The 18871-nt window shown below is 40.9% G+C and overlaps 1 pseudogene across 1 annotated transcript in view; it reads left to right on the forward strand.

The window, feature by feature from the left end:
- Nucleotides 1-14106, forward strand: part of LOC118149690 (cyclin-Y-like protein 1B) — a 29834-nt pseudogene extending 15728 nt beyond the window's left edge. The window contains exons 4-9 of the transcript XR_013530449.1: nt 248-348; nt 4037-4088; nt 4681-4802; nt 6268-6434; nt 10734-10896; nt 12439-14106. The product of XR_013530449.1 is annotated as a cyclin-Y-like protein 1B (transcript). The remainder of the gene's footprint in view (nt 1-247; nt 349-4036; nt 4089-4680; nt 4803-6267; nt 6435-10733; nt 10897-12438) is intronic.
- The last annotated feature ends 4765 nt before the right edge of the window (nt 14107-18871 follow it).

Here is an 18871-nt window from a genome sequence, read left to right on the forward strand (position 1 = left end):
GGTTTGATGATCGGTGTCATATCAAGGGCAGCACTTTATAACCCATTTCTCAAACATCATGTGTGAAAGTTAAGAGTCTCCAATGAGTTTCCCATAGAGCTGCACATGATACCACACTCAGGCAGGTCACGGGTATAAAAAGTGCCTTAATGCTTTATTGTTTGACATTTTGACAAAGGGAAAAAAACACACACTTTTGTAAGTTCTGCCTACTGTGATATTTTTCTCTCTCGTCCTTCTTCTTCAGATACGTCCGTGGCATCTTGATAGAAAATACAGCTCATGTTCCACCATATTGCTAGATAACAGCACAGTCAGTGAGCCTGAACTCTGCCACACATTAGAAAGGTGAGTACAACAAGGCTGCCAAGGGCTGAGTGACAGCCCCCAGTATGCTAAAAGCATCCCGGCTATCCACTGTTATTTCAGCCATTTGGTTGCCCTTTTCAACAAGCACTTGAAGAAGTTGATGTCAATGATATATGGATTTTTCAGGACCTAAGTATGAATTTTCTGTTTCTCTTTTAGTCTTAGACACTGCATGGTAAAAGGGAAAGCCAGTTAGCACATAAGCACTCGCAGAAAAAGCATGGCTATTTATGTTATGACAGTATTGAACCTAATGGACAGGAGAGGTGCTTTTTTTGGATGTTTCTAGGAAAAAATATTACTTTTTATGGGCCATAGGCCTAAGACGATGGGCACTACTTTAGAAACTACTCTTGGAAGAAGGAACAGCTTGTCTCCAGTGGCAGCATAGTGTGTCTACATTTAAATTTTCCCATCATGCAGCAGCACTTCATAGGCCACAATCAGAGATGCCCTTTCAAATCACCCTTGAAAGATGGGTTCAAGTTGGTTTAAAAAGCCAGCTCCAATGGAGATGCCCAGGAAACATTGTTAACATCTCCTTCGATTATGAGTGTTGATTTTCACAAAACAGTTTGACAAGTGGTACCTCAGAATGTAAATCTCCTTATCCCTAACTTGACTTTCCAGTCTATAAACATGACTAAATTACAAGCTTAATTTTGTCTCTAATGTACTAGTTTTTAAACTAATTTGTCAGTAAATATCTATCTTAGATGCTAATAATGTTGTAAGGTCTACTTTTTCACACTCCAATTTGCCTTCTCAAATTATTCTGAGCCTCATTTTAAATGTTCAGGGTGAATGGAAGGCCAGAACTTATCAAAGAGAAGCCACTGTTTCCTGATACACAACATCTGTGGATGACTGGAACATAGTAACATACATCCGAAGAGTTGTATTTGTTCATTCATATTTTGTTTAAACTAATGTGGAAGTACCTGTCATTAATATTGTGTGATGTAGTGTTACGCTGTGTGTTTAGCACTGCTTATTTTAGGAGAACTACAAGTGTCATTGATTTTTGGATGTATTATAATGTTTACTAATAAATATTCTGCTAATCATGCATAGGTGATTTTAAATTACTTTATTTGGTATAAAGCACATTTACTCTGTGCTTTTAGGGAAACAATGACAAATGGGTGAGTAGGTGATGGTGAACTAAATCAGTTGAAGTGCAGGGCCAGCAACTTAAAAGCAAAACACTACAACACGACTGTCTGGCCTAAATGTGAGCATATGTACACATAGATATAAGCAACTTGCACAGAATGAAAGGTTCTATGGGCAGAAGAGCAAATGACAGGGAAAATATGTCATTATTCATACTTAATAACCATCTGCAGACACAAGTCTTCTAACAGCACATTGCCTAGCATTTTGGTTCTCCTATTTTTTTCTGTAAAGCCAGGGGACTCAAACAAAAGGAAAGTGCTCATATGGTACTGTTTTGAAGAGATGACTTCAGGGCCACTGAGAGGGTTCCCTCCCCCCCACCCCCCCGCCACCACTTTTAGAAATATATCTTCAGGCCTAACAAATGATAAAATCAGTTCTTACAATTTTTGTTTTCCCTCCACAGTGTGACTTTGGCAATATATTACAACATAAAGCACAGGTGAGCTTTTTGAAACCTGTCGTATTATTCCAGCTCATCACTTTGTGTCATACGAAACATGCTGTCAGGTCATAACTCTAGACATCACGAGCTGTAGAGTGCTTATTTTACAGTGTCACAGTGAATCATTTGTGGGATTTTTAGTCCGTAAGACTCTTTGAAATTATTAAGGGTTACAAAGTGTATTTGTTTATGTCTTTGTTTGCAACTTATTTGTAAAGAAGCAGTAAAAAGATACCCTTGCCTCACGCAAATATATAGTAAGAAAAAGGCATATTATAGAAGCTTTCAGGTAACTGTGGGTATTCTTTAACCCCACCAAAACTCCAGAAGTGCTAACTGATTAAAATAGTTATAGGTGAATCGTACATATCAATGAATTCGTTCACTAATAGTCACTGATCTTTCTTGTACAATAAATGGACCTTTCCCCTTACTGGCTTTTACAATATTATGCATTGGCTACTTGGTTTATTTATAGTGTCAAAAACTCACTTTCATTAGTATCACCACCATTATAAAAATGCCTTCAGATATGGAGATGCTGTCAAGCTCACAGTAGTAGGTATGAGTTTTCAAAGTCCTGATTTTTACCTTGAAAGTTTTAGCTTTATTATAGACAAATACTTGTTATTTTCCTGGAAATGACAGACTCACTTGACTTAATTTTATGGATAATAGTCAGTTATACTTTCAGATAAAAATGGTGTTCTGTGAAAAATTGGCTTGTTCAGCTCACAATTTAATCACAAGTGCTTTTCTTTAACATGACCGTACTTCAGTATGCAGAAGCACTTTATGTGAACTTTCTACTTAGAATACTAAAAAGAGAGGTTGAGATTTAATAACACCATTAATTTTTACTGTTTCATCAAGGACATTCTTTCATGAAAAATGCTACTTTAATAAAAACTGCAAGGGGCAGTGAAGAGTGGAATGAATACTGGTATAATTTGGTACCACTGCGCTTATTCATACTGAGAAACCATCAGTTTTACCCACTTTTGCTTTTAAACAGTCATTACAAGTGTTGAACAGGGAGAAAGCAATCAATGTCTTAATACTTTTAAAAAGTAATAAATTATTTGTGTGTTTTATTTTCAATCAGCTTCTCAGGTTAAATTAGTATTCTTGTGAGAACAGTTTGGGCCATACTTGGTGGTTGACACCTGTAATCCCAGCACTTTGGGAGGCCAAGGTGGGAGAATTACTTTGAATCAGGTGTTTGAGACCAGCCTGGGCAATGTGGCAAGAACTCATCTATCAAAAAAAAAGATGAGCTGGGCATGGTGGTGCAGACATTTTGTCCCAGCCACTTGGGAGGCTGAGGCAGGAGGATTGTGTGAGCCCACAGAGTCAAGCCTGCAGTGAGTCAGGTTTTTACCACTGTGCTCCATCCTGGGTGAAAGAGCAAAACCCTATAACAACAACAACAACAATCAGTTTTGACATCATGGGTCTCCTAGGGAACCTCAGGGGTCCACAAACCACATTGGGAGAACCACTGGTTTCCTAAATGATCACATAATGTGTTAGTTTTTAAAGTTCATTAAAGACTGGCCCCTTTTAAAATAAAAAGGCAATTAAGTCTGTAACACAAACTACTTCAGCAAACATAAAGTATAATAAAGAAAGGTTTGGGAAATCTTAATTGATTCTTAAAAATTCTAAAATCTTTATTGACAACAACTACTGCTTTCTCAAATGTTCTTGTGTTCCACCATGAGGTTAGAGGAGTAAAACTAGATATAGTTTATTACCATTGCCTGTCAGCGGGGGTCAGTATTTAAAGGCAAGTCTGGCTCATCAATGTAGAAAAGACTTCCCAGTTCAGAACGCGATGTGCTGATGAAAAAGAGGTCAAGAAACCCTCTGAAGGCCAGGATCCAGGAGAAAAATTGGCAACAACAGTTTTGGTGAACAAACTTTATCAAAGCAAACAAGAAGTATCTCCCTCCACCCTCCATGCCCTACTCCCAGCAGATACTTTACTAAGATATTAACAATTTCTGAATTAATTTTTTAATGTACATTCTTCTTTTATAGATATGCAAATAGATCTCTGGCTATTTTTGATGAGACAATACATCTACTTTCAGTAAGTGTCACGTTCTCTGAGGTTCTGTTTATGTCTTATAGAGTTGTGTTTATTTCATGATGAAGTCAAAATCACCCACCATTAGGTCTTCACTAAGTTGTGTCTAATCATCTTACGTAAGGAGTGTTGTAAATTGGACACACTGGAGTAAGAGCTGACTTACAGCTTTGTTTAATTTGTGCACTAAGGGGAATAAACATACCATCCAAATAACAAAACGTGTCATTTTAAAAGAAAAATTGTTATAGCAGCAAACAATATAAATATTTGTAAGTAGTCCTAACAAATATGCACAAACTCTGTGAATAGAATAAGAAAACAATTTAAATTTAAATTTGTTTAAATGCTATAAAACTTAAAAACTTCCTTCTTCAGGCATATGATAGCCACAGGGCCACCTTAGCACCTATGTCTACAGAAAACCAAAAATATTTTAAGATCCTACTGTTTATATTTTTAGAACTAAAAGACATTTTATCCCAGCAAAATTATTGCAAGGGACACATGAGCACAAATTTGAACATTGCCATCTTAAGAGTACTTAAGAAGTTTTCTTGAATGAATATTTATATTGCCATTTTTCTTCTTTCAGCAAGAAAAGATTCCAGGGAAATCCTTTGAGGATGATCCCACACACCACTGCATTTTCAGATATTTCTGTACTCTTTTTTTCTAGTCACAAAACTAACAGCTCCATGTGCGATCGTAGCTTTGGTAAGCTATTTCTTATCTATAAAGATCTTTAATAACTGGTCTTTTACACAGTGTATGGCCGCGTTTCTAAATAAAAGTAGGTTCCTAAAGTTATCATCAGATATTTTAAGAGAAGCCTATGCAAGCAAAGTAAATACACATATTAGAGTTTAATCATTGTCATGTTTTAAAATGATGCCATTGCTTTTCTTATCAGAGAATAATTGCTACTAAAAGCAGCAGGAGAGGCTTCTGGTTTCTCCCTCAACAGATTCCAATGTGGGTCTAAGCTGAGTTCCCAGCTGTTCCTGTGGAGTTGAACCCTGGGAGGGAGGGTTATTCCTTGGATACCCGACAGTGCCGACTTTTGGAGAAAGGGAGTAGCATCTCTCATAAGAACACACCATGTTCAAGGGCCATGTGATTTGGAAAACACAGTGTACTTTGGAGAATATTGCCAGATCTGAGCCGCCAATCTGATAATGTTCAGACAATAAATGAACTCTCTTAAAATGAAGTGTTTTCTTTTCACCTTGATACAAAGACTTCAAGTAGCATAGAGTCATATTCTTCTACAGAGCACCCTCTGAGGTAGCAACACCTCACAGCTTATCTTTTTAACCTTCACTCAGCTGGTCTCTCACCCAGTTCTTTATAGGGTAGAGGTTGGATAAAGAGAGAATACTTTCTGAAATAGTTTCTGAGATTATCTCACAAACTGCTTGACCGGTTTAGAGACACCCCAAGGATACAGAGGCCGGCAGCTCTCTCTGCCTTCAAACCCACAGAATTGACTGAATGCAGATACTGTAGGACAAGAAATAAGTTTTCGTGAAGTGATTGTGGAGACATGGAAAACAGGGGCTGTGAGCAGGACCCTCCATTCATTCACATGCATTCCTCATCAAGGCAGTGAATACAGGGACTGTTTCTCTGCAACAGAGACCTGCCCTTGTCATGCTGTCTGCGCGGCAGGCACTGGGAGGCACTCCTGACCCACAGTTCCTAAGCCTGTGTCCCAAGAACGGGTTAGTTATTATGAAAAGGAGAAGACAGCAGTGTTCTCAGTATGACTTGGTGCTAAACATTCGAGCATGGCACACCTGGAAAATTCCTATCTACGTGCCAGCCAGGTGTGACGCTGCATGCGGATGGCACTGTAGTGCTTCCTGAACAACCTTAATTCCCACAAGGCCTGTGTTTGTGCTGCCTTTCATGAGTGTGAAGGTGCCGAAGGTGCCTTTCTTCATGCTCACATTCCTGTGAGTGAAATTGGCATGGAAATATCTATGGGCAGAGTATGCTGCAGAGGTATCTGACTATGACTGTGACTTGGCCTCTCGCTTTGTCTGAGCAAAGTCTCTGCAGAACATAAGAATAAAAGGCACTTACTTTCTGGCCAAAACCAGAAGTGTTTCATTCTGAAATGTTCTTATCACCACACTGAAACAGAACTGAAATCAAAGACAAGTGCTCTATTTTGCAGGTGTACATTGAACACCTTTTAACTAACGCTAACATCGATCTTTGTCCTACTAATTGGAAAAAAATTGTCCTCGGAGCCATGCTTCTGGTCTCCAAGGTTTGGAGAAATCGTGTTCTGTGGAGTGTGGATGACAGCCAGAATCCCAAGAATGTTGCAGTTGAGACCATGTGAGTTTCTAAGGTTTTGGCAAACTTTGTCATCATTTTCCATGCCTCATTTGCTCTTCAAGTCATCACTGTAAGAAATATCTTTATAGGTTTCATTGTGCAGATAAAGGAAATAGGCATAAGACCACAGACTTCAATCTATCCAGCCTTAGTTTAACAGTTTGTATTTTCTAGCATAAATGGGTAAGTCTCAATGTGTTATTGTTGTAGCAACTGGCTGATAAACTGGAAAGTGTTCTTCTGATTGTTTTTTGGCAAACCTCTTACAAGTGTGCTGTCAGAATGACACAGTACAGTAAATATCTTTATAGCTTTTTAGAAGCCGCCTGCCAGTTTCAGTCCCCTTTAAAGGGGCAAACATCTGGCCTTTGAAATAATTGGCCACTGTTAAGGTCTTAAGGTCTCTGGACTATTCAGAAGTTACAGCTTTAACCTAAGTCACCCATTGTGTATTTGCTTTTGCTGGTCCTTGTCTCCCCCTTTAATCTGAAGATCAGTTTTTATAGGAACCTTCAGATATGATGTTAAATAGCTACAGATTTCTGTGCCCTGGCTCCTCCCCATTGGGAACATTGCATGTGTTTCGAAATTAGTCTGATGAATTAGAAGCTTCCGCGTTCACCTCCCACAGTGTGAGAAGCATTTCTGGGGCATCACCCCATGCACACCACACTCACAGGCTCCCTGGGTACTCAGACATTCACAGTAGCAGGCTGGGGGCCAGTAGTTGTTTATGAGAGTGGGGGGAGCCTTGCAGGGTGATGGGGTTTCTCCCAGATGCACCACGTGACATTGAAACACAGCTTCCCTAGGGTTCCCTTCCAATTTGGCCTTGTGACTGCTGTGAAGTGAAGGGCCCTGAAGCAGGCAGGCAGGGTGAGCAGGGGATCATTTCCAGCAGAGCTGCCCTGGGTGCCCACTGGACAGTGAGGACAGCTGTGTCGGCTGCATCTGGTGCAAGATGAGGGAGCAGCTCTTGTTTACATTGAGCAGCAGCAGAAAATATGATGCCAGGCAGTGGCACAAGTTAGTTTTGTGATCTTTGCCCGTGACTTCAGATAGGACTGTTACTCAGAATCACCTCAGTGTATGTCTACAATTGAAGATACAGTGTATAATGTAGATATACTGCAGTGTGTATATATCTACATTCAAAAATAACCACTTGGCACCTGAACTCAGTGGCTCATGCCTGTAATCCCAGCCCTTCAGGAGGCTGAGGTGAATGGATCAGTTGAGCGCAGGAGTTCAGACCTGTTGGGTAACACAGAAGTAGTGAACCTTGTCCATACAAGAAATTTTTTAAAAAATTAGCCAAGTGTGTTGGCAGGTGCCTGTAGTAGTCCCAACTAGTTGGGAGTCTGACGTGGGAGAATTGCCTGAGCCTGGTAAGTTTATGTCGTAGTGAGCTGTGATCATGTGACTGCACTCCAGTCCTGGGTGATGGAGCCAGACTCTCTCTCAGAAACAACAACAACAAAAGCATTTTTGCCACCACTTTGCTAAGAGTGTAAACCAAGTGATCATTGTGATATTTGTGGTAGCCATTTTAGCAAAGAATGTGACAGCAAATGAATTTGAAACAAATGGAAGTACTTTGAAAGTTGCAAATGCTAAAGTGACTTTAATCCTAGTCATCCATTTGCAAATTGGTCCCTCGAAGGAAGCAAGATTTGTGACTGCCTGATTTCTTCTTGCCTGCTGCCTAGCCAGAGCTGATTTATCAATACAGGATAATTGCAATAGAGAAAGAGTTGAATTCATGCAGAGACAGGTGTACGGGAGACCAGAATTTTACTATGACTCAAATTAGTCTCTCTGAAAACGCTGGGATGATTTTTTAAAAGAATAATTTGGTGGGTATGGGGTCAGAAAATGCGGAGTGCTGATTGGTCAGGTTGGTGATGATATCATAGGGAGCTGAAGCTGTCCTCCTGCATTGAGTTGGCTCCTGGGTGGGGGCCACAGAACCAGATGAGCCATGTTCATTTGTTGGGGTGGTGCCACCTGATCCCAGTACAGAGTCTGCAAAATATTCAAGCACTGATTTTAGGTTTTACAATAGTGATGTCATTCCCAGGAGCAATATGGGGAGGTTCAGATTCTTGCAGCCTTCAGCCTCATGACTCCTAAGCCACAATTTCTAATCTTGTGGCTAATTTATTAGTTCTGGAAAGGTCATCTATCCAGTCCCCAGGTGGGAAAGGGGTTTGTTTTGGGAAAGGGCTGTTACCATCTTTGTTTCAAAGTTAAACTACAAACTAAGTTCCTTCCGAAGTTAGTTTGGCCTCTGCGTAGGAATGAACAAGGACACCTTGGAGGTTAGAAGTCAGATGAAGTCAGATCAGCCCTCTTTCTCTGTCATAATTTTCTTGGATACAAGTTTTGCAAAGGTGGTTTCAAATTTGCAATCATGAACACTTAGTTCTGCCATCTTGGCAGCTGAATTGTTCCCAAAACTTGTAGCTAAGCTGGCTGGGGCTCTGATTTCTAGTTATAAGATCAGAGAGCATGTGGGGATATGTGCAGCTTTCCACAGAAGTGAGCTCCAGGAGCAGCGGAGGCAGAGGCCAGCCCCAATAAGAGAGGTTCCAAACAGAGCTGTTCATGTATGAGAACAGAGAAACACCAGGAGCTATGCTCCAAACAGCCTGCTTCTGTGTATGGTCTTGGGAAGCTGAAAAGCATTACGTCCAAGCGCTTGATAGCCATGTGTCTCACCCCACTGCTGTTAACTGTTTGCAATCATCCCATTTTGAGTGTCAATTTAATAGATAAAAACTGCTGTCCATCCAATTTTTCTTAAAACTTTTCAACATCTACGTGTGTCCCTAGAATATATTTTCTTTCTAGAGAGTAAAACTGAGTAGCCACTATTCAGAAATGCTGTGTCATAAAGGGTATGCTATGCAATCACCTAGCCTTTTCAAAATCCAGAAATCCTAGAAGATGCATAGTCTGTACACAGAATTCTTCTCTTCAGCACTTACACCTCTATTAATAAATACGTTAATTCTGTGAAGTGCCTTTAATTCTGATAGTAAGTCAAGTCCTGATTAGCTGTCTATTCAAATATGGTTTGATTTACCTTTCTATAGACTTATGGACATATGAACAGGAAATTAATTTTGGAAGTAGGTTCAGTTGGGTTTTAAGTTCAGCAAATGAGATCCCCACATCTTGGCTCATAGTCTAACTGCCTCCCGCTTTCAAGCATTTTTTAACTTAGCCAGTGGGTAAAATGTTAAAACTTTCAAACCAAGAAACCAAATGTATTGTTTAGATATTGATCATTTTTAATCAATTAACTCATTACAGGGGTTACTCTGAAAGCAGCCAGAATGACTCTAACTGTGTACCTATTAATTTAGCCTTGGTGAGGGCAGCTGGATGATGGTGAGGCAGAGGACGGCTCCCAGTTCTTTCCTCTCCCATGGCATCCAACTTCCCCACATTCTGTTCTGCCCAGAGGTGACAGTTGCTGAGTTCTTCAGGGTTACATTCCCAACTCAAGAGCAACACTGCATGTGTTAAGGCCAGGGCCCTACTGTAAATCACTTTATAAAATGAGTTTAGTCGAGCCAAAATGTCTGTCCTTGACTTTTCTGCCTTTCAAATTGTAAATGTTATTCTTCCCCAGTCTCTGCATAATATTAAGGTGAGCAGAAACCTGCATTATGCCTCCTTGACATAGCCTTGTGTGCTGGAGAAGAGGGAAGGGGATTCTTTTTGCCATGAAATATATTTTGCTTATGTATTTATTTGGGATGAATCCTCCTTGTAGCCTTAGAGTTTTTCCTCCTCCGAGGTAATAAGGTAGGTCTCCATGGGTCCATTTGTGGCCATGGTGATGTGCCCCATCTTTCCTTTGGTGCTTCTCTACTTCAGTAAGTCTCTTCTTGTTATCATACTGGTAATTACGCCTGGAGCTTCTTCAGAGCTAGTAAATGGTATCTATCATTCCTGTCATCTGATCGTGATTGCAGGGTTTGTGAATGAGCACGGAGTCTGAGTTATGCAGCTGCTCTAAGGGAACTGTGAAGAATGAGCCCCAGGTGAGCAGGAGGAGTGCAGGAGGCCTCTACCTATCCCTCACCTTAAACATGGGGTGCCGGGATGCTGAAGAGACCCCAAGCAGCTGTGCGTTGTTTGGACATTAGTGTAAGGACCCGACCAGGCAGCCTTTATTTGTTTCAAAACAGAATTTGGAGACTCCTAGTAGCTCAGAATGATATTTTTAAAGACAACCCACTTGACTAAAATTGCCGTGTTGGCTTTATTGTGTTTCTCCTCCCCCAGGAGTAAGATGGAGAAGAGTTTTTTGGAGCTACTTGAATTTAATATTCATGTGTCTGCCAGTGTTTATAGGAAATATTACTCTGACCTGCGTGCCTTGGCATACGACCATGACCTGTATTTTTCATTTCGTCTTTTTCACAAAGATAAAGCAGAGAAATTGAAGGTAAGGCTGTGAAGTCACTTAGTGGAGTTTCCCATCGGCCACAAAAGCCAACATCTGTGACAAAATCATATTAAGAATTGATTAGGAAAATGAAAGCCTTAGAATTAACAGACCAAAGTGCTTATTTCTTTGGCATGATATTTCTTGTCTTTTATGCTTTATACAAGGATCCTTATTATTGTTGTTGTTATTATTTTATGAGAAGGAGTTTTGCTCTTGTTGCCCAGGCTGGAGTGCAATGGTATGATCTCAGCTCACTGCAACCTCCGCATCCTAGGTGCAAGTGATTCCCCTACCTTTGCCCCCCGAGTAGCTGGGATTATGTGCATGCACCACCATGCCCAGATGTTTTGTATTCTTATTAGAGACAGGATTTCTCCATGTTGGTCAGGCTGGTCTCGAACTCCTGACCTCAGGTGATCTGCCCGCCTCGGCCTCTCAAAGTGCTGGGATTACAGGGATGAGCCACTGCACCTGGCCAAGGACCTATATTTTAAAAAATTATTGATATTCTCACTGCTTTGACCATAATTCAGAATATTTTTAGTTAAATTTAATCTGTTTTTAATGGGTTTTGTTTTTAATCTCTACCTGTTCACATAACATTCGTGAATAAATGCAGATGTATTCCTAAGTATATCTAAATAGACAATGCACTTACCGCTCTTGACTGTCTTTTACTTAAGCAGTTTGCAATTTTGTGTCCTTGTCTATTCTGTATATCTCGGTGCAGTCCCAGGAGTTTATTAGACAAAGCAGTAGTGGCTGAGAGACTTGTGCTTAGACTGTATAAGGTGCCAGTGTTACCAGTACTAGGTGTAGGAAGGACAGGGGTTTTTAATGAAAATGGCTTCATGGGACAACATAAGATTTATGGCTTGTGACTCTTGGTGAGTATACAGGAAAATTACAACTGAAATAGACATATTTAAAATTGGCACTGTCTCTGGTGTCTTGGTGGTACTTTGGAATACATTTATCTACCACAATGTGCAAGTAAAGTAGCACCTTTTGGTGCTTCAATCATTAGACTTCTTGGATGTTCCAAAACCGCCCAGCACTCACCTGCCTCATTAAAATCTGCTTGGAGTGTGTAGTAACTACTAAGGATTGGGTAGAATTTGAACCGCTGAGTATGTTGACTGTTTGGCACAAGTGTATGCTGATTATGTTGAAGGAACAAGTGCACAGGTGACAGATAATATTGTTACAAGCTTGTCACAGTACTCTTAAAATCTTTAGGAGCCCTATTTTATTTTTTACATGACAGTATCATCAAGCAATGAGCCCAATTTTAAAACTGTGAAGTAAGTTCCTCTTGGCACTGGCAGTCTTTTCAGAGTTCTTAAAGGAGACGACCTTAGTGAATGGACAGGAAGTTGCATCCTCAGAACCTGGCCGAGTGTAAACCTCAGCCAAAGCAGGTGCAAGGGAACCCTCTAAAGGAATCTGTATGTGTGGCTTCTTATCAATGATGCCTTTTAAAAAATGTTGGAGCCTTTTAAAAATTGTGCCTGTTTTCTCTTTGATTGACTTTCCTAGGCTATGTCACGGCCGTGTGAATACAAAGATCTGCATCAAGATGTCACCGCTATGACAAGGGCCATCAGCATGGATTTCATCGGCATTTAGCATACTAATGCCATCTTACCTTAAAGAGAGAAATTAGCATTATAAGGTCCTGGACTTGTCAACTATAAGGACTACAAAATGTCACTTCTCCTGCTGAAAAAGACCAGCAAAATTAGGATTTTCTTTTTTCATGTTTTTTCAAAAAATTTTTATCGTTGTTTTTGTTGCTGTTGTTGTTGTTGTTGATTAGGATTTTCATAGAGCAGAGACTTCTTCAAATAACCATACTGTGAAGCTAGGCGATGGTGGCATGAACAGTGGGTGCCAGGTGCTACCTGCCCTTCTTGTTCCACTGAGTCCAGATGGCATTCCTAGGGCACCACCTTCTTGAACAACTCTTGGGGAGGAAGACTGTCACATGGACACAGCACATCCCAGTCCAGAGTCCACAGTCACCCGCAGCCCCAAGCAGGTGACAGTCTGAGCTGAGCTGGAATTCAAAAAACTTTAGAATTGGCTCCAGATTTGTGAGAGTACCTGGGTTTGGATCTCTGTCCATGGAGGCACTGAATGCATGATGGCTGGAAACAACAACTGTGGGAAGAGAGAATGGCATGGGGACAAGGCTGTCATTACTCCAAGTACCATGGGAGCTCAGGCCTGTTCATCTAGTCTTTGGAGGGAATCTGTGCATGTGAAATGAGGCTCCCACATCATGGTTATAAATGGAGAGATGAAATCAGCCCATCTTCCCCCAGGCCCACAATGGTCATGCCAAAACACAGAGTCTTGCTGTGTGGCCAGGCTGGAGCGCAGTGGTGAGATCTCGGCTCTCTGCAACCACTGCCTCCTGGGTTCAAGTGACTCTCCTGCCTCAGCCTCCCAAGTAGTTGGGACTACAGGCATGAACCACCAACCCAGCTAATTTATATATTCTTAGAGACAGGGTTTCATCATGGTGGCCAGGACAGTCTTGATCTCTTGACCTCGTGATCTGCCTGCCTCAGCCTCCCAAAGTGCTGGGACTACAGGTGAGAGCCACCGTGCCCGGCCTCTTGCATTTACGTTCACAATAAAGTGGTTTGGAATATCCCACTGTTGATTTGCAATTTCCTCCTCTAAACTTGGTCTGTGGCGTTGTATACATAATTAAATATTTTCCTGTATTGATATTTTGTGTCTGAAGATGAAAGATTCGATGAAACATGTTAAAACAGTTTGTGCAAAGCCTTTGGTGGTTGTGAGCCTACTCTTTGGTGAATGCATGAATTAATCTATTTTAAATATAAAATTTTTATTAGATGTGATAATGATATTTTCTCTTTTATCTTCACTTGTTAGATGAGAATAAATATGGAATACATTCTTCCATAATCAATGATATTGTATCTTATATTTCATGTAAAAATCTTCTAGAATATTTGGAATTGATAGTTGAAATTATACAGCAAAATGAGAATTACTGAAACCTAATGACAATGTACTTATGATGGGTTTATTATTATTATCTCTATCATTGTTAATTTTTGAAGTTTCCATGGAAAACTATACTATGAACTTAAAATTTTCTATAAAACCCTTCGTGCCCTGCACTTCAGCTCCAATGCATAATGAATAAAGGAAAATGGATTCTCCTGCGGGGATTCTGCTGGACTCTTCCTTTCTTTTCCCTTTAACCTGCGGGGAACGTCTTGAGGTCACCATGGGGTGAGGCAACCATGAGTGGGGACCCTAGAGCTGCCGCTGGGAGGAGTGTGTATGTGGAGATGGGCTTCATGGCCACGTTTCTTCCTCCGGTCTTTTGGTTGTGATGGTGGCTCTGAGGATGGTTTCTGAGGATCCTGTCAGGAGAGTCCCTTGCCTGTGGTGTCTCCCTGGGGGAAGGCCCGAGGATATCTGGAGAGGGTTTCATAGGGTCGGCCCTGTGTGACAGAGGTGCCTTGTGCGTTTTAGGGGCCCTGGAGCCGCATCTCCCCTGTAGGGTGGGCGGGATGTCTGAGGGAGTGCTGGAGGGAAACCCTGTGTGTCGGGGTCACTGTGCAGTCTCAGTACAGCCCTGACCTGGGGAAGTCATGATGGAGACTCAGAGGTGCTTGGGGCAGGGAAGGGGCGGCCTGGGCAGTCACCAAGGTGTGACAGCATCGCTGATGCTATCAGGCAGTTTTGGGAGGGGTCTTTGGAGGGGAATAATTGTGAAGTCCCCACAGGCGGGGAAAGTTTGAGGGTGCTCCAAGGCTGGAGGTCAATGCGGGGTGGGTGGGAATAACCTAGGGGAGATCTCAGGGGAATAATGAGCCCCCCCAGGGGTCAGGAGTGCAAGGAAGGGGCCTCAGCAGGTTCTGTTTTGCAGGGTTCTTCTGTAGGGCATCTGAGAGATGGAGCCCTGGGGCTCCTGAGGTCGCCGGTACCCCAGGTGGGATGTTTTCCAGGGTCAGACCTTCCGGGGTCCTGGAGCAAGGAAATGAAATTGGCTTCTTCCTTTCCACCACCTGGTTGGCGCTTGGCAAACTCCCTTTGGGGAGTCCTGGGGCTCCTGGGCGGGGAAGCTCCTTGAGCCCTGGGAGACAGAGGGGCCACCCCTTGAAAGCCAGCAGCAGGAACAGATGGAGCTCTGCACCTCTGCATTTTTTTATTGTGGAATTGGAATTTGGTTTTCTTGGCGATGGTGCAGGTCTGAGGGTAGGTCCAGCTCTCCCCCTGCTCCTTCTATGTTAGACACAGTGTTCATTGCAGATCTGACCCCCTGGGCTGGCACTAAGGGGACCACGGCCTGGTGCAGGGTGATATCCAGGCTCCAGGGACTGTCAGGGGCCATCATCACCCTGTGAGCACCAAGTCTACCCCACAGCTCCTGCGCTCGCCAAGGAGGGCACATAGCACCCAACGTAGACCCACAGCCTGAGCTCCTGAGATTCTTTTTATTTCTGACACAGAGTCTTGTTCTGGAACCAGCCATGCCAGGTAGGGATAGAAACAGAAGTAATGCGGAGGGCTGGGAAAAAAAGAAAAGAAAAGAAAAGAATAAAAGGCAAATTATTGAATGTGGTAGTCATGAAATATGTGGTTTTGCATTGGATTTCATTGTTACTTTGGGTTTAGAATGAGTGACTGAATGTGGTTTTAGGACTGGGATAGGCAACTGTAAAGCTCCAGGCAACTGGGCCCGGGAGGGTCTTGCTGACCTTCCTGTGAGATGCTTTTTTGAGCTGTGCTTGATAAAGGATATGCCCAACCCTATGAGTACAGCATCACATTCCTAACACTTTGTGAGTCACAGCAGTCTTCAACAAATTAAAATCATTTCCTTTGCTTTTCTGACCTGGTTCAATGAATCACATGGTTTCTGCCCATTAATTCCCCTAGGTCAGTCACCAAACACGTGCCTGTTAGCTTGCTGCCTCCATTTTCTTTATTATGCTTTGAACTGGACAAAAAATATATTTCATTTTTACCATCTGTAACTTGGGTTTCTGAAAGTCCATAATCTGTGATTTAAAATAGATAAATGAATTATTATTATTTTTGATAATTTAAATTTGTATACTTAGATGCCAAAAACACCTTTAGGATTTTTCATCTGACACTTATTAGAATTATGTCATCTAGATGGAAAGGTCTCAGGTGCTAGGGGGAGAGAAACTCAGCCCAGGGGCCAGAAGACATGGTCTGTTACTCTTCAATCAGCTGCTGGAATGGGGGGCAGGACATAAGTTTTTTAAGCTTCCCTATGAGCAAAGCAAGAGAGTTGACTAAATGACCCCTAAGATCATTCCTGGAGCTGAAGTTCCATGAAACTAGGAGATCTACTAGTTTACAAAGGAGGGATCTGAAGCCTATCAGGGTTGAAATCATTGCCTAAGGTCAACACCAAGCCAGATGTCAAGTGTCCTGATCTTTGGTCCTTTTTTTTTTTTTTTAATTAATCCACCTAATACAACTCTATTATTATACAAGGATCCAGCAAACAAGGGAATTAAGGCCTGAAGAACAATTTATTTCTATATTATATGACTATCTGATGGTAAAGGTAAGAACAGAACTATTTTGCTTTTCAGTTCACAGATGTTGCCTCTATTGAATAAAGGTCAGCATTGACTGGAGAGAAAAAAGTTAATAAGTAGGATGATGGAAGAGCACAACGGATAGAGGAATGACCAATAAAATATTTAGGAAAACAAGTGGAAACAATTTTACTGTAATTGGCTAGTGGTCATAGAATTAGTGAATAGAGGAAATGGATTAAATAAGATCAGTCTCATTAAACTGCATAGATATTAAACTGAGGTAACTTTTAATTTATTATAAACTCTCCTTTCATCCAATTTCTCATTATAAGCATGCTTGTGAACTTGTTCATTTGGTAGAAATATTGTGGCTAAAGACGAGACTAAAATCAATATAATCCCTAAATTGTGTGTCAGTGTCAGCCGGAGTCTTCAGATAGATGATACACTGCTTCACAACACTATATTCATTACATGAATGGCTTTCAAATGATTGATTCTTGGCTCCATCCTCTTACCTGAAAGGCATTTAGGTATTTAAATGATACAACTGCTACTTCCAGTTGGTTTCTCTTTTTTAAGATTTGTGTTGTTTCTCTAAAGAAAGCATTGTAGGCCAGGTGCGGTGGCTCATGCCTGTAATCCGAGCACTTTGGGAGGCCGAGGCAGGTTGATCACAAGGTCAAGGAATCAAGACCATCCTGATCAACATGGTGAAACCCCGTCTCTACTTAGAAATACAAAAAATTAGCTGAGCCTGGTGGCACGTGCCTGTAATCTCAGCTATTCAGGAGGCTGAGACAGGAGAATTGCCTGAACCCAGGAGGCGGAAGTCACGGTGAGCCGAGATCACGCCATTGCACTCCCACCTGGGTAACAAGAGCGAAACTCCGTCTCAAAAAAGAAAAAAAGAAAGCATTGTAAGTTTGAATAATAATTAATTCTAGTAGTTCTGGGCATAGCTTAGGATTCCTTCTTTCTAGCTCCACACTCTTCCTATAACTCATTTTCTAACATGTTTGGTGGCTGAAGGAAAAGACAGTTTATGCTTTGAAAGGAATAAGAGAAAGGTAAAAAAAAAAGAGAAGCAGTAATTATTGCATACATTACCTATCAGGCAGTAAAGTGTGTTTACATACATTTCTCTTTAATCATCAGGATATCCCAAAGAGCTTGCAACTATTATTTCGACTTCACAGATGAGGAAAGGTGAATTAAGAGGTCAAATTATATAGTCACAAGGTCACATACTTTCTAAGTGACTTGGGAGTCCAGAATTAAGGTTTATATCTTCCTTTAATTCTCATTCCATGAAATTTTTATATTTGGAACATCTAAAAGGCTTTGAAATAAAAGACATCCCTAAAACCAATCACTAATAAAGAATGTCTCAAATTAAGATTGAGATCAACAAGCACACAAATGATTGCAATCTATTTTAAGCTACGGCCTGATCAAGGCACTATATGGCCTTCAATCAGAGCAAGCTGACTTTGCAGCTGTCTAATAAGCAGACAGTAGTGCAGATGTTGTCTTAGAAATGATTATGTATTTATAAATAACACTGTAATTTGGATAAATACACACAGAATAAGCAACTAAGAATCATGCCCATATAAAAGAAGCTAAGGAACTTCCAGCTGTGCTAGCTCAAAACCAGCAGATATGGTTCACGTTGTAGATTTGTCAAGTAATCATGGCAGCATCTTATAAATACATGAACATGAGCAAACAGCAAGTCAAAAAATTGCTCTTATTTTTTTTCAGATTGTTCCTGTAGAGACAATAGATGCTGTAATGCAGAAACAGAGATGACATCAATAGATATTATGGGAACTCACTAAATTCAGACTATACAGGAAAAGACTGTTTAAGAAGAGTAAAAGATTATTTTGGAATGAATTATGGAGTATTTTTTAAAGAAATGTAATTTTCTTCCTGTTTCCTTCTTGTTTATTCACATTTACAGAAAATGTTTAAAGGTAATTTAAGAGACTCATTATGATTTGAAAATTGTTCTGATCCTCCTAGCACCCAACATACACTAGTATTTTTCAATATATAAGCACACATTTCCCATCAGGATGTTTACAAATTGGAATTAAATAGACCCAGTAGTTTCAGGCTTGCATTAGAGATAAATAAACACCATAAGCAAAAGCCCTTTAAATCTCCCAACAAAGGGGACTTTCACGTATAATGTGTTATTTCATTTCTAACCACTTATCAGTTTGGAATTAATTTATTGACATTGGGATAATGCCTAAATCAATTATATTTTAGGCAATAATGCAGAAAAAAATCATACTCCATTTCCACTCATGAAACAGATAATAGAGTAGGGATCTGGTCGTCTGCAAAGCCTGAGTCCTGTCCTCTTGCTCTCCTCCACGGGTAGC

Source organism: Callithrix jacchus, chromosome 20 (genome assembly GCF_049354715.1).
Source record: "Callithrix jacchus isolate 240 chromosome 20, calJac240_pri, whole genome shotgun sequence".
NCBI classification, from domain to species: Eukaryota; Metazoa; Chordata; class Mammalia; order Primates; family Cebidae; genus Callithrix; species Callithrix jacchus.